Source organism: Elephantulus edwardii, unplaced genomic scaffold (genome assembly GCF_000299155.1).
Source record: "Elephantulus edwardii isolate Elephantulus edwardi_28Jun2011 unplaced genomic scaffold, EleEdw1.0 scaffold00326, whole genome shotgun sequence".
In the NCBI taxonomy this organism is placed as follows: domain Eukaryota; kingdom Metazoa; phylum Chordata; class Mammalia; order Macroscelidea; family Macroscelididae; genus Elephantulus; species Elephantulus edwardii.
Window position 1 is genome coordinate 2,108,991 of NW_006400076.1, and position 11,206 is coordinate 2,120,196.

Genomic DNA, 11,206 nt, shown 5'->3' on the forward strand with positions numbered 1-11,206 from the left:
TAATTGGGATGGGTGTGTCAGAGGCAGTGCGGTTGGCGCAGGATAGAGCAGGGTTTAGGGCTGTTGTGCACAGGGTCGCTATGAGTCACAAACGACTAGAGGACACATAACAACAACAACAAATAATATGCAGATGACACAACCTTGCTTGTTGAAACTGAAGAAGACCTAAAGCGCTTGCTGCCGAAGGTCAAAGACTATAGTCTTCAATATGGATTGAAGTTCAGTATCAAGAAGACAAAGATTCTCACGACTGGGCCAATTGGCAGCACCATGTTAGATGGAGAAAAGATTGAGGTTGTTAGCAATTACAGCTTGCTTAGATCCACAATCAACATTCTTAACATCAGCAATCAGGAACTGAAAAGGTGAATTACATTGGGAAAATCTGCTGTCATGGACCTCTCCAGAGTGCTGAAGAGCAACAATGTCAGTCTAGATACAAAGATGTACCTAATCCAGGCTATGGTCTTCTCAATTACTTTTTGTGCTTCAGAGACAATGACTAAGGATGACAGAAGAAGATTAGATGCCTTCCAGTTGTGGTGCTGGAAAAGAGTCTTGAACATACCATGGACCACAAAGAAAACACATAGGTCTGTCTTAGAGAGGGTGAAACAAAGTCTCTCCTTAGAGGCTAGGATTTTGAAACTCCACCTCATTTGGTCCTTGAAGAAGGTCATCATGCTCAGAAGGATGGGTAGACAGTGCAGGAGAGCAAGACCCTGGATGAGGTGGATTGATACAGTAAATGGGTTACTGGGGGTTGGTATGTCAGAATTAGTGAAACTGGCTCAGGACAGAGAAGAATTTGGATAGGGTCACTATGCATCACAGATGACTTAATGACACATAACAACAACATATTTGGAAGCATGAGTGGCATCCACTTCCTAAACAACATGCCTCCGGAAACTCTATGAACTTTGATAAATGTTGATAGTTGTGGAGGGGCTTCAGGTCTTTTGTTCATAAGGTTGCTATGAGTTGTACTCTACTCGAAGGAAATCAACAACAACAACAATCACAGACTATTTATAAAAATTCATCAATGATTCTACTAGTGAAAAAAAGTATATCACCAAAAATTACAAACATGAAATAATTTTGTCATGAAAAAGCTAGAGGGAATGTAAAATTGGATCTTCTAACACTCCAGCAGTTTGTTCCAGTAGTCATAGATTAGAAAAGTTTCTATCTTTACTATGCTTTCCTTCACAATTTGTGTTGAAGGCAGATAATCAATAATGTTGAAAATACTTGGCTTGGAAGAACCAGAGTGAATGTAATTGTAACAATGTCTTTGCTTCCATAACTGCTTTATTCAGAAGCTCAACACAGTGATAATTTTAGCCTCTTTTTTATTGCTCCTCAAAGCTGATGATCTGGAAAAGATTTAATAAGGGCATGTTAATCTTTTTCTTTTCTTTTTTTTTTGACAGTCAAGCAGAGCTATGCTGTATAATGCATTTTTCTTTCTTTGTCTAGAAAATTGGAGGTAATCTTACTGTGCATAAGAAGCCCTAAGATCTGTTCTCCTTGTATCTTTAGCAATAATAGAGTAGAATCTAAAATCTCAGTCTAGAATAAATGCATCAGAATCGTATGAGAGGAAAAGATACAAGCAGCCCTACTTTCCTACTCAGTAGCCTTTTACACCAAGGACTGTGGGAGATGAATGCGGTGTGAGGGAGCCCAGTGCCTCTGAAGGCCCTGAGACTGGTTTGGCCTTCAGGTGTTCAGTGATAGTTAATCTCACACAGTCACAGGGGGTATTTTTCCTCTTAAATCCCATCTTCACAATGACTAGGATTCTGATCACAAGCAGGAACAGTATTGGCAAACTCATGATCTTATAAAAACAACAAACCAGACGCATGCTCCTTAATGCGGTTATCACAAATACTTAAAGTGGAGAGTTTTGATAACATACCTTTTTGGACTCCACAAGTGCCTGTTGCTGTTGCTGTTGTTGTTGTTGTGTTGTTAGGTGCCTGTGAGTTGACTGTAACTCACAGTGACCACATGGATAGCGGAGCTATCCTGTGTTATCTTCATCACTGTGCTGTTCTCAGCATCTCTGATGTGCTTGAGCCCATTGCTGCAGTCACTATGTTAATCCATCTCATTGAGATTCTTCTCTTTTTAATTGTTTAATTTTTAATTCTTCTCTTTCCAAGGATGATGTCTTTTTCCCAGGACTGGCCCTTTCTGATGACATACTGAAAACATGGGAGACAAAACCTTACCATCTGCACCTCCAGGGAGCACTCTGAAACTATCCCAAGACCTATTTGTTTGTTCTCTTAACAGTCCACTTAGTACTCTTATCCAATACCACAACTCAAAGGCATCAATTCTTCTTCTGTCATTCTTAGTTATTGTCCAACTTTAAGATGCATAGTAAGTTATTGGAAAGACCATAGCTTTAATCAGGCACACTTTAGTCCTTAAACTGAAATCATTGCTCTTAAATACCTTGGTGAGTTCCTCGACAACAGATTTCCCCAATGCAACAGGTCTTTTGATTTCTTGAATGTAGGTATCAGGGGTATTGATTTTGGACCCAATTAAGAAGAAATCACTGAATACATCAATCTTTTCTCCATAAATTATGATGTTGCCTATTGGCCTAACGGTGAGGATTTTTGTCATCTTGCGGTTGAGATGTAATCCATCATGATGGCTGTAGTCTTTTATCTTCTGCAGTAGGTGTGTTTCAAGTTGCCTTCACTTTCAGCAAGCGAGGTTGTGTCATCTGCATAAAGCAAGTTATTGATGAGTCTTCCTCCAATCCTGATGCCACATGATTTGCTTAGCATACAGATTGAATAAGTATGGAAAGAAGGTAAACCCTGATGCACACCTTTCTTAATTTTAAACCATGTAGTGTTCCCTTGCTCTGTTCAGACAGCAACTTCTTGGTCTCAATATAGGTTTCGCATGAACACAATTAAGTGTTATGGGATTTCTATTCTTCTCAATATTATTCATAATTTGTTATGGTCCACATAAATGCCTTTTCTTAGCCAATAAAATACAAATGGATACATTTCTGATACTCTCTGCTTTCATCTGATATCAGCAATGGTATTCCTGGTGCCACAGCCTCTTTTGAATCCAGCTTGAATTTGTGGTAGTTCTCTGTCAATGTATAGTTACAAGAATTTTTTAAAGAATCTTCAGTTAGATTTTACTTGCATGTGATGTTAGTGATACTGCTTGATAATTTCCATATTTTAGTAGATCACCTTTCTTAGGAATGGGGAAAACAGGTATCTCCTCTATTCAGCTGGCCAGGTAGCTATCTTCTAAATTTCTTGATACAGATTAGTGAGCACATCTAGGGCTACATTTGTTTATTGAAATATGTCCATTGATATTCCATCTCTTCCTGAAGCCTTATTTTTTGCCAATGCCTTAAGTGCCATTTGAATTTCTTCCTTCACTACCTGATCATACATTACTTCCTGACCAATACTTCCTGATACATTACTTCCTGTTCATACATTACTTCCTGAAATGGTCCTGTGTCTGCAGGTTGCTTTTGGAACAGTGACTGCATTCCTTCTATCTCCTTTTACGCTTCTTAGACCATTCAAGATTTTGCCCTTATCTTCCTTCAGTATTGTTAATAGAGGCTTGAATTTGTTTCTTACTTCTTTCCACTTGAGAAATGCTGAGCGAGTTACTCCCTTTTAATTTCATAACTCCAGCTCTTTGCACATTTTGTTATAATTCTCTGCATTGACTTCTCAAGCTGCCCTTTGAAATATTCTGTTCATCTCTTTTTAATTTTCAGTTGTGTTTGAAATTTATTTAATGCAAAGAATATGTAAATCCTCCCCTTATTATCTTTTTCTTTTGTTTCTTTTTTTAAAAGCAAGCAAGCGAACTTAGTACTGTTACTTCTGACATAGTAGCAACTACTTAGTTCAGAGCAGAACTGTGGCCATGAAGTTTTCAATGGATGGCTTTTCAGAAGCAGATTGCCAACTCTTTCTTTAAAGTCTGCCCTAGATGAACTTGACCTTTCCACATTGACACTTGAGTTGGCAGCTGAGAGTATTAACTCTTTGTATCACACAGGGTCTTTCTTTATCTTTAAAATGATTACAGTAAAACCTGTGATAGCCAGAATCTGTGTAAGTAAAAAACCCGTTAGAGAAAGAAAATTCAGATATTTCCCACTAGCAAAGAGTGATAGATAAAAGCTGAGACTGCATCCAGAACAAGGTCTTCCCTTGATCTGGGCTCTCATAGATTCCCTGGATAATGATTGTTGTTGTTGTTGCCAAGTGAAGGCTTCAGCATGGCAACTGAAATCTGTGTTTGCTAACCTCCTTGTTCACATCAGGACCCTACTAAAAGGTGGACAATGATTAAAAATCAGCAGACTGGTAGCAACAAAATGACTGAAACAAGAGCTATGAGTTGTTGTTATGTGCTGTTGAGTCACTTGTGACTCACAGTGACCCTATGTATAACAGCCCTAAACCCTGCCCTATCCTGTGCCAATCTCACTGTCTCTGACACATCCATCCCTATTACCCCAGTCATTGAATCAAACCATCTCACTGAGTGTCTTCCTCTCTTGTGCTGTCCATCCACCCTCCCAAGCATGACATTCCTCTCCAAGGACGACTGGTCCCTCCTTGCAACATGTCCAAAGTATGTCAGATGAAGAATCAGAATCCTTGCCTCCAAGGAACAACCTTGTTTTACCCTCTCTAGGATGAATCTGTATATTCTCCTAGCAGTTCATGGTATATTCAATATTCTTCTCCAGTACCACAGATCAAGGTATCAATTCTTTTTCTATCATCCCTAGTCATTGTCTAGCTTTCTGATGCATAACAAGTAATTGCAAAGACTATAGCCTGAATCTTGTGCACCTTAGTCTTCAGACTGACATCACTGCTCTACAGTACTCTGGAGAGGTCCCTGACAGCAGACTTTCCCAATGCAATTTGCCTTTTGATTTTCTGGCTTCTGGCAACAAGAGTGTTGAATATGGAGCCAAGCGAACTAAGGCAGTTAACAATTTCAATCTCTTCACTATCCGTCATGATGTTACTAATCTGTCCAGTGGTGAGGATCTTTTTTTTTCTTGATGGTGAGTTATGTACAGATTAAAATTTTCACTTAATTAATTGCTTTTGTTGTTTTTAGGTATTATTAAGTCAGCCCTGATCATAGTGACCCTGACTACAACAGGACAAAACGCCTGGAGATGCTGATCCTCACAGCATCTGCTGTACTTAAGCCCATTGTTGCGTCACTGCACCAACTCATCTCCTTAGGAAGACAGAAAGTAGAAGAAGACTGTTGATCCACAGATTGTGATGGAGAAAGCTGTACCTCAGAATGTACTCGGGAAGAGCCCTGGTGAAGGTAGATGCTCAGAGGATTATATTCAGCAGGTATGAAGAGTAGACATGAGAAGAAGGATAAAAGCAGAGATAGATTACTAAGAGTCCAGCAAGCAAAGAGGACACCAATAACTCCTTTCTCCTCTCTTCATGCAGAGATAACAAATAGCCCACTCTGACCCTAGGCAATGCTTAACACTTTTCCCCCAAATAATTTGAAAGAACTAAATCTGCTACACTAGATATCATTATCCATACATAAGCCCATTTCATTCTGGCAAACTTTTGGCTAAGTGGCTAGTTTCTCCATCATTTATATTAAAGCAAAACTTACTCTCTTCCTGGTTGATTTACTGCCTTTGAAAACCCACTGTAGGGAGAGCTATGAGTCAATTCTGACTCCACAGCACCTAACAGTAGGAACAAGCACCAGGAGACCAGTCAGTTCTCTCATTTCTTCATCCTTAAATAGAAATAGTAACCCAGAACCACAAGACACATACAATCAGAGCCAGCAGCATAAAAAAGAAAGAAGAGCAGAGATAAACCTGAGAAATCAAAAATTTCTTCTAAGGATGAATGAGAACCTCTAATTCAAGTTCTTATAATGTCCCCAGAGAGTTATGAAACTGTACTATTCCCACAGAAGAAAACCACTAGGCTATGAAAAAGAAAGACTAAACAAAATCTCCTGAAATGTTAGAATAGGTACGCTAAAAGAAAAGTCAGTAGAAGAACTGAGACATAAAGACAAATTATGTTATGGAATAAAGCACAAAGAAAAGAAGAAAACATTTGAAATATAATAAGAGATTAGGGAACTCATATAAGGGATCTAACATTCAGCTTACTGGAATTACAGAAGAAAAAGACAGAGAAAATAGAGGTGAGAGAGATCTAAAATAACAGTAAAATAAAATCTCCCCAAATTGAAGAGTCAAATCCTTCATAATCAAAAAGGACCATCTCAAGGTTGAGTAACATAGAATGAAAAAAAATTTTGTAACTCAAAGTATGACTAAAAGATTATAAAAATATCCAAAGACGGAGAAAGAAAAATAGTTTAGTAAACATAAAAGGACTGATTAATAATCAGACAAAGCCCAATAATTTTCAATACATGAAGATGTTTTTTAAGTCTCCAAAATTCTAAAGAAAGAAGAATTGAACTCAAATTTATATATCAAGCCATATTAGAATCACCAATGAAGCCAAAACACATGTTCAGAATTGCAAAGACAGAAAACAACTATGAGATATCATCTCACCCCAGTCAAAAGAGCAAAATTTAACAGAACAGCAAGCAACAAATGCTGGTGAGGTTGTGGAGAAGCTGGAACCCTTATTCACTGTTGGTGGGAGTGTAAAATGGCGAGAGTGCAAAAATGGTTTCATTTTTAACAATTTCCAGGTTTCTACCATTCAAACTATGTATATTATATGTTTCAATTATTAAACCATGTTTGCTATTGCTGTTCCTCATTTCAATTGACTTTCAATCTGTAAAAGACCCCTACTCTACTGTTACTATCCTGCAATACTAGCCCTTATTTCACATTCTCTTTTGAATTCATCTCTACACATCAGTTGACACTATTAATTAATATTGGCTGGCAAATATATATAATGGTGATATAATGGTAAAAGCTATAATAGTATAATTTTAAAATACCTTCAGAAGCCTTTCCAGAGATCCTGGTATATGCTAAATGACTTTTTCTTATACTAACATAGAATCTGTCATTTATTCTATCACTTATTGTATTATACTGAATTAAACGTCTGTACTTAATCTTTGGTATACATAGACTAGAAGTATATACAAGGCAGTAGTGCACTTTGCAGCCGTGATTTCAGAGTGTGCCCAATAAAATGTTGTTGCTGAGTACCATTGAGTAGAAGCTGGCCCATAGCCGACCCTCAGAGCAAATAATCACATGTGAGGAGATTGCCTATTCTCCCATCAATAAATATGGGTATTATATTTTCAAATGTGCTTGTGTTTGAGCATGATATATGTTTGAGTATGATGGCTAAACAAGTTCATTTTCTGCAAAATTTATTAAAAATACATTTATTTCTTCAACAAATATTTATTGAGTACGTATTATATCAGGCACTATTTTGGGAACTGAGAGTTCAGTTGTAGGCAATAAGATAGGAACTTTGCTCTCATGGGCCTTATATTTCAGTGAGGAAACAGATACTTAAAAATAAACAAATAGACGTGTTATACAAAGAAAAAATGTTTGGAAAGGGAATAAATGAGATAGAATAGAAAGGGAGGGCACGGTAGAAAAGCAAGACAGCACATCATCTTTGGCACTGAAAGCTGTGGTTAGAATTTGAGGTTTTGTACTATAAAATGGAGAGCCATTGATGGAGCTAGATTGAATGAGTGACATGACTTGGGCAGTTATGCTGATGATAAACTAAAAGGAACCTACAGCAAAGTAAGGAAACTAGCCTGGATGCTCGTTTAATAATTTAGGAGAGAAATGATCGTAGCTTCTGCCAATGTGATAGTAATGAAAAGAGAAGGGAGATACAGGGACTTTTTGTTATTGTTATTGTTGTTAAATTAGAGCCAAAATGATTTCTTGAATAATTGATCATGGTTTTAAGAGAAAAGGAGAAGTCAGAATGATCTTGAAGAAGTTTAACTTGTTGTTGTTGTTATTTCCTATCGAGTCACCTGCGACCCTATGTACAGCAGCTCTGAACTCTGCCCTGTCCTGAGCCAGTCTCACTAATTATGATGCATCAACCCCCATTGCCCCGGTCACTGTATTGATCCATCTCATCTGGGGTCTTCCTCTTCTGTGCTGTCCCTCCACCCTTCCAAGCATGATTTCCTTCTTCAAGCACCGATCTCTCCTGGCCATGTGCTCAAAATATATGAGACAGACCTTTAAAATCTTAGCCTCCAAGGAGAAACCCATTTTCACACTTTCAGAGACGGACCTATTTGTTTTCTTGGCAGTCCACGGTATGTATTCAATATGGATTGAATCAAGAAAACAAATATTCTCACCACTGGGCCAATTGGCAGCACCATAATAGATGGAGAAGAGATTGAGGTTGTTAACAATGACAGTTTATTTGGCTCCATAATCATCACTCTTAACAATAGCAATCAGAAAATCAAAAGACAAATTGCACAGGGAAAATCTGTTGTCAGGGACCTCTCCAGAGTGCTGAAAAGCAATGATGTGAATCTAGAGACTAAAATGTGCCTGATCCAGGCCATGGTCTTCTCAAGTACTTGTCATGCATCAGAGAGCTGGATAATGACTAAGGATGGCGGAAGAATAATCAATGCCTTTGAATTATGGTGCTGGAGAAAAGTCCTGAACATACCATGAACTGCCAAGTTTATCAGATACTAATATGTAGAGAACTACGAAAGGAAAGACTTATAAGAATAAGCTTTAGTCTTGATGAGGCCTTTTGGGAAGTAGATATAGCTAGAAATGATCCTTGTGGCATCATCAATATGAGTTACCAAGAGGGAAAAAGTAGGATGCTTTTTTTTACATTTATCCCATCACAAAGTCTATACTTAATTTTATGGATCTATTGGTTTATGGATCACTCTTTGGAAACAGCTCTAAATGAATGGAACTAAGACATTGGCAAAAAATAAGGCCTTAGGAATTGATGAAATACCAATTGACATGTTTCAACAACTAGATGCAGCAGTAGACATGCTCACTAGTCTATGCCAAGAAATTTGGATGACAGCTACTTAATCAACTGACTGGAAGAGATCCATATTTGTTCCCTTCCCCATTAAAAAAGATGATCCAACAGAATGTGGAAATTATGAAATTATTTAATTCCTATCACATGCAAATAATAATAATGATTATTATTTTAAAACATCTGACAAGGAACATCTAGATATTCAAACTGGATTCAGAAGCAGCCATGTAATTAGGGATATTATTACTGATGTCAGATCTTGGCTGAAAGCAGAGAACATCAGAAAGATGCTTATTTGTCTTTCACTGACTATGCAAAAGTAGTTGACTGTGTAGATCATAAGAAATGATGGATAATATTGAGAAGAACGGGTATCTCAGAACACTTAAATAGTTTGTATGAAATTTGTACATAGACTGCATTGACTAAGAAGCAGTTCTTTGAAGAAAACAAGGGGAAACTGCATAGCTTAAAATCAAGAAAGGTGTGCATCAGGGTTGTATCCTTTCTCCAAAACTGTACAATCTATATACTGAGCAAGTAATTCAAGAAGCTAGACTACATAAAAAAGAATATGGCTTCAGGACTGGAGGAAGAATCATCAACAACCTGTGTTATATAAATGACACAATCTTGCTGCAGGAAAAGAAGACTTAAAATACTTTCTGCAGAAGATCAAGGACAACAGCCTTGAGTATAGATTATATCACAACATCAAGAAAACAAAAATTCCTACCTCTGTACCATTAGACACTACTACGATAGATGGGGAAAAGATTGAAATTGTCAATAATTTAACTTTACCATTATCCATATTCATGATGCCAGCAGTTAAAATCTACTGGGTGAAAAAAAAATCTACTGTCAAGGATCTCTCCAAAGTGCCAAAGAGCAGCAATGTCAGTTTAAAGACTAAGGTGAGCTTGCTACAAGGCATGGCTTTTTTCAATTATTTCCTATGCATCTGAAAGCTGCACAATGAATACAGATGGCAGACAAAGAATCAATGGCTTTGAATTGTGGTATTGATGAAGAGTATTGAATACCCAGTGAATTGCCCAAAGAACAAACAAGTCTGTCTTGGAGAAAGTGCAATCAGGATTGGAGGAAGACTAATCAACAATCTGTGTTATATAAATCACCTAGTGTTGCTTGCAGAAAGTAAAGTGGACTTAAAACACTTGTTTCCTTAGAGGCAAGAATGGTGAAATTTTATCTCATCTAATTTGGGCAGGTTGTCAAAGAAGGCTTGGTCTTGGAAAAAGACCCTATGCTGGGAAAGATCGATGGTCAGGAAAAATAGGAGATCCTTAACAAGGTGGATTGACGGTGACTAGCAATGAGCTCAATCAAGCATATCAGAAATGATGAGGATGGTGCAGGATATAGCAAGGTTCAGACCTGTTGTCCCTAGGCTCTCTACGTGTCCTACTCAGCTTGATAGCACCTGAAAACAACAAATCAAGAGATGGTATTGAAAGAAAATATCTGAGGTAAAGAACATCACCAATACCAGTAAGTTCAATAATGATAACATTTGAATAAAATATACTATCATCTTCAAAAGAACCCCAATGGAGAGGAGTAGCTAATAAGTTTGTTTCACATTTTATAATTGATGAAATGATGAATCTTAAAGAATAAGACCCATTCTTAGCAAATATATGAGCGCTTTTAGATTAATGAATTTTAATGAAAGTTTACAGAGACGTTGGATTTCCATTCATTCATTGTTGCGCTTTTTTCCCTGTCAAACCTCCCCCCCCGAATTTGCTCTTTTTGAAAAGCAAAAGAAAAATTCATTCATTGTTATACAACCCCTCCCCCCAAGTCCACTCAACTATGCAGCCTTCATTTTGAGCCTTTTTTGAAATACTACTTTTGGCTAGTTAAACAATTATTTTAATGATGCTAAAATAAATACTTTTTCAAATGATGCTACAATTGGTTAAAAATATTTATAAATCATATTTGTACTATCATTCATAGACATAATGTTTTGAGAATCCTTGGATATGGCAAAATGTCTTTTGAGGATGGATTTTCATTTCTAAATTGCCAAAAGTCGCTTGGTGTCAAGTATATACATATACATACATACATATATATATATATATATATATATATAT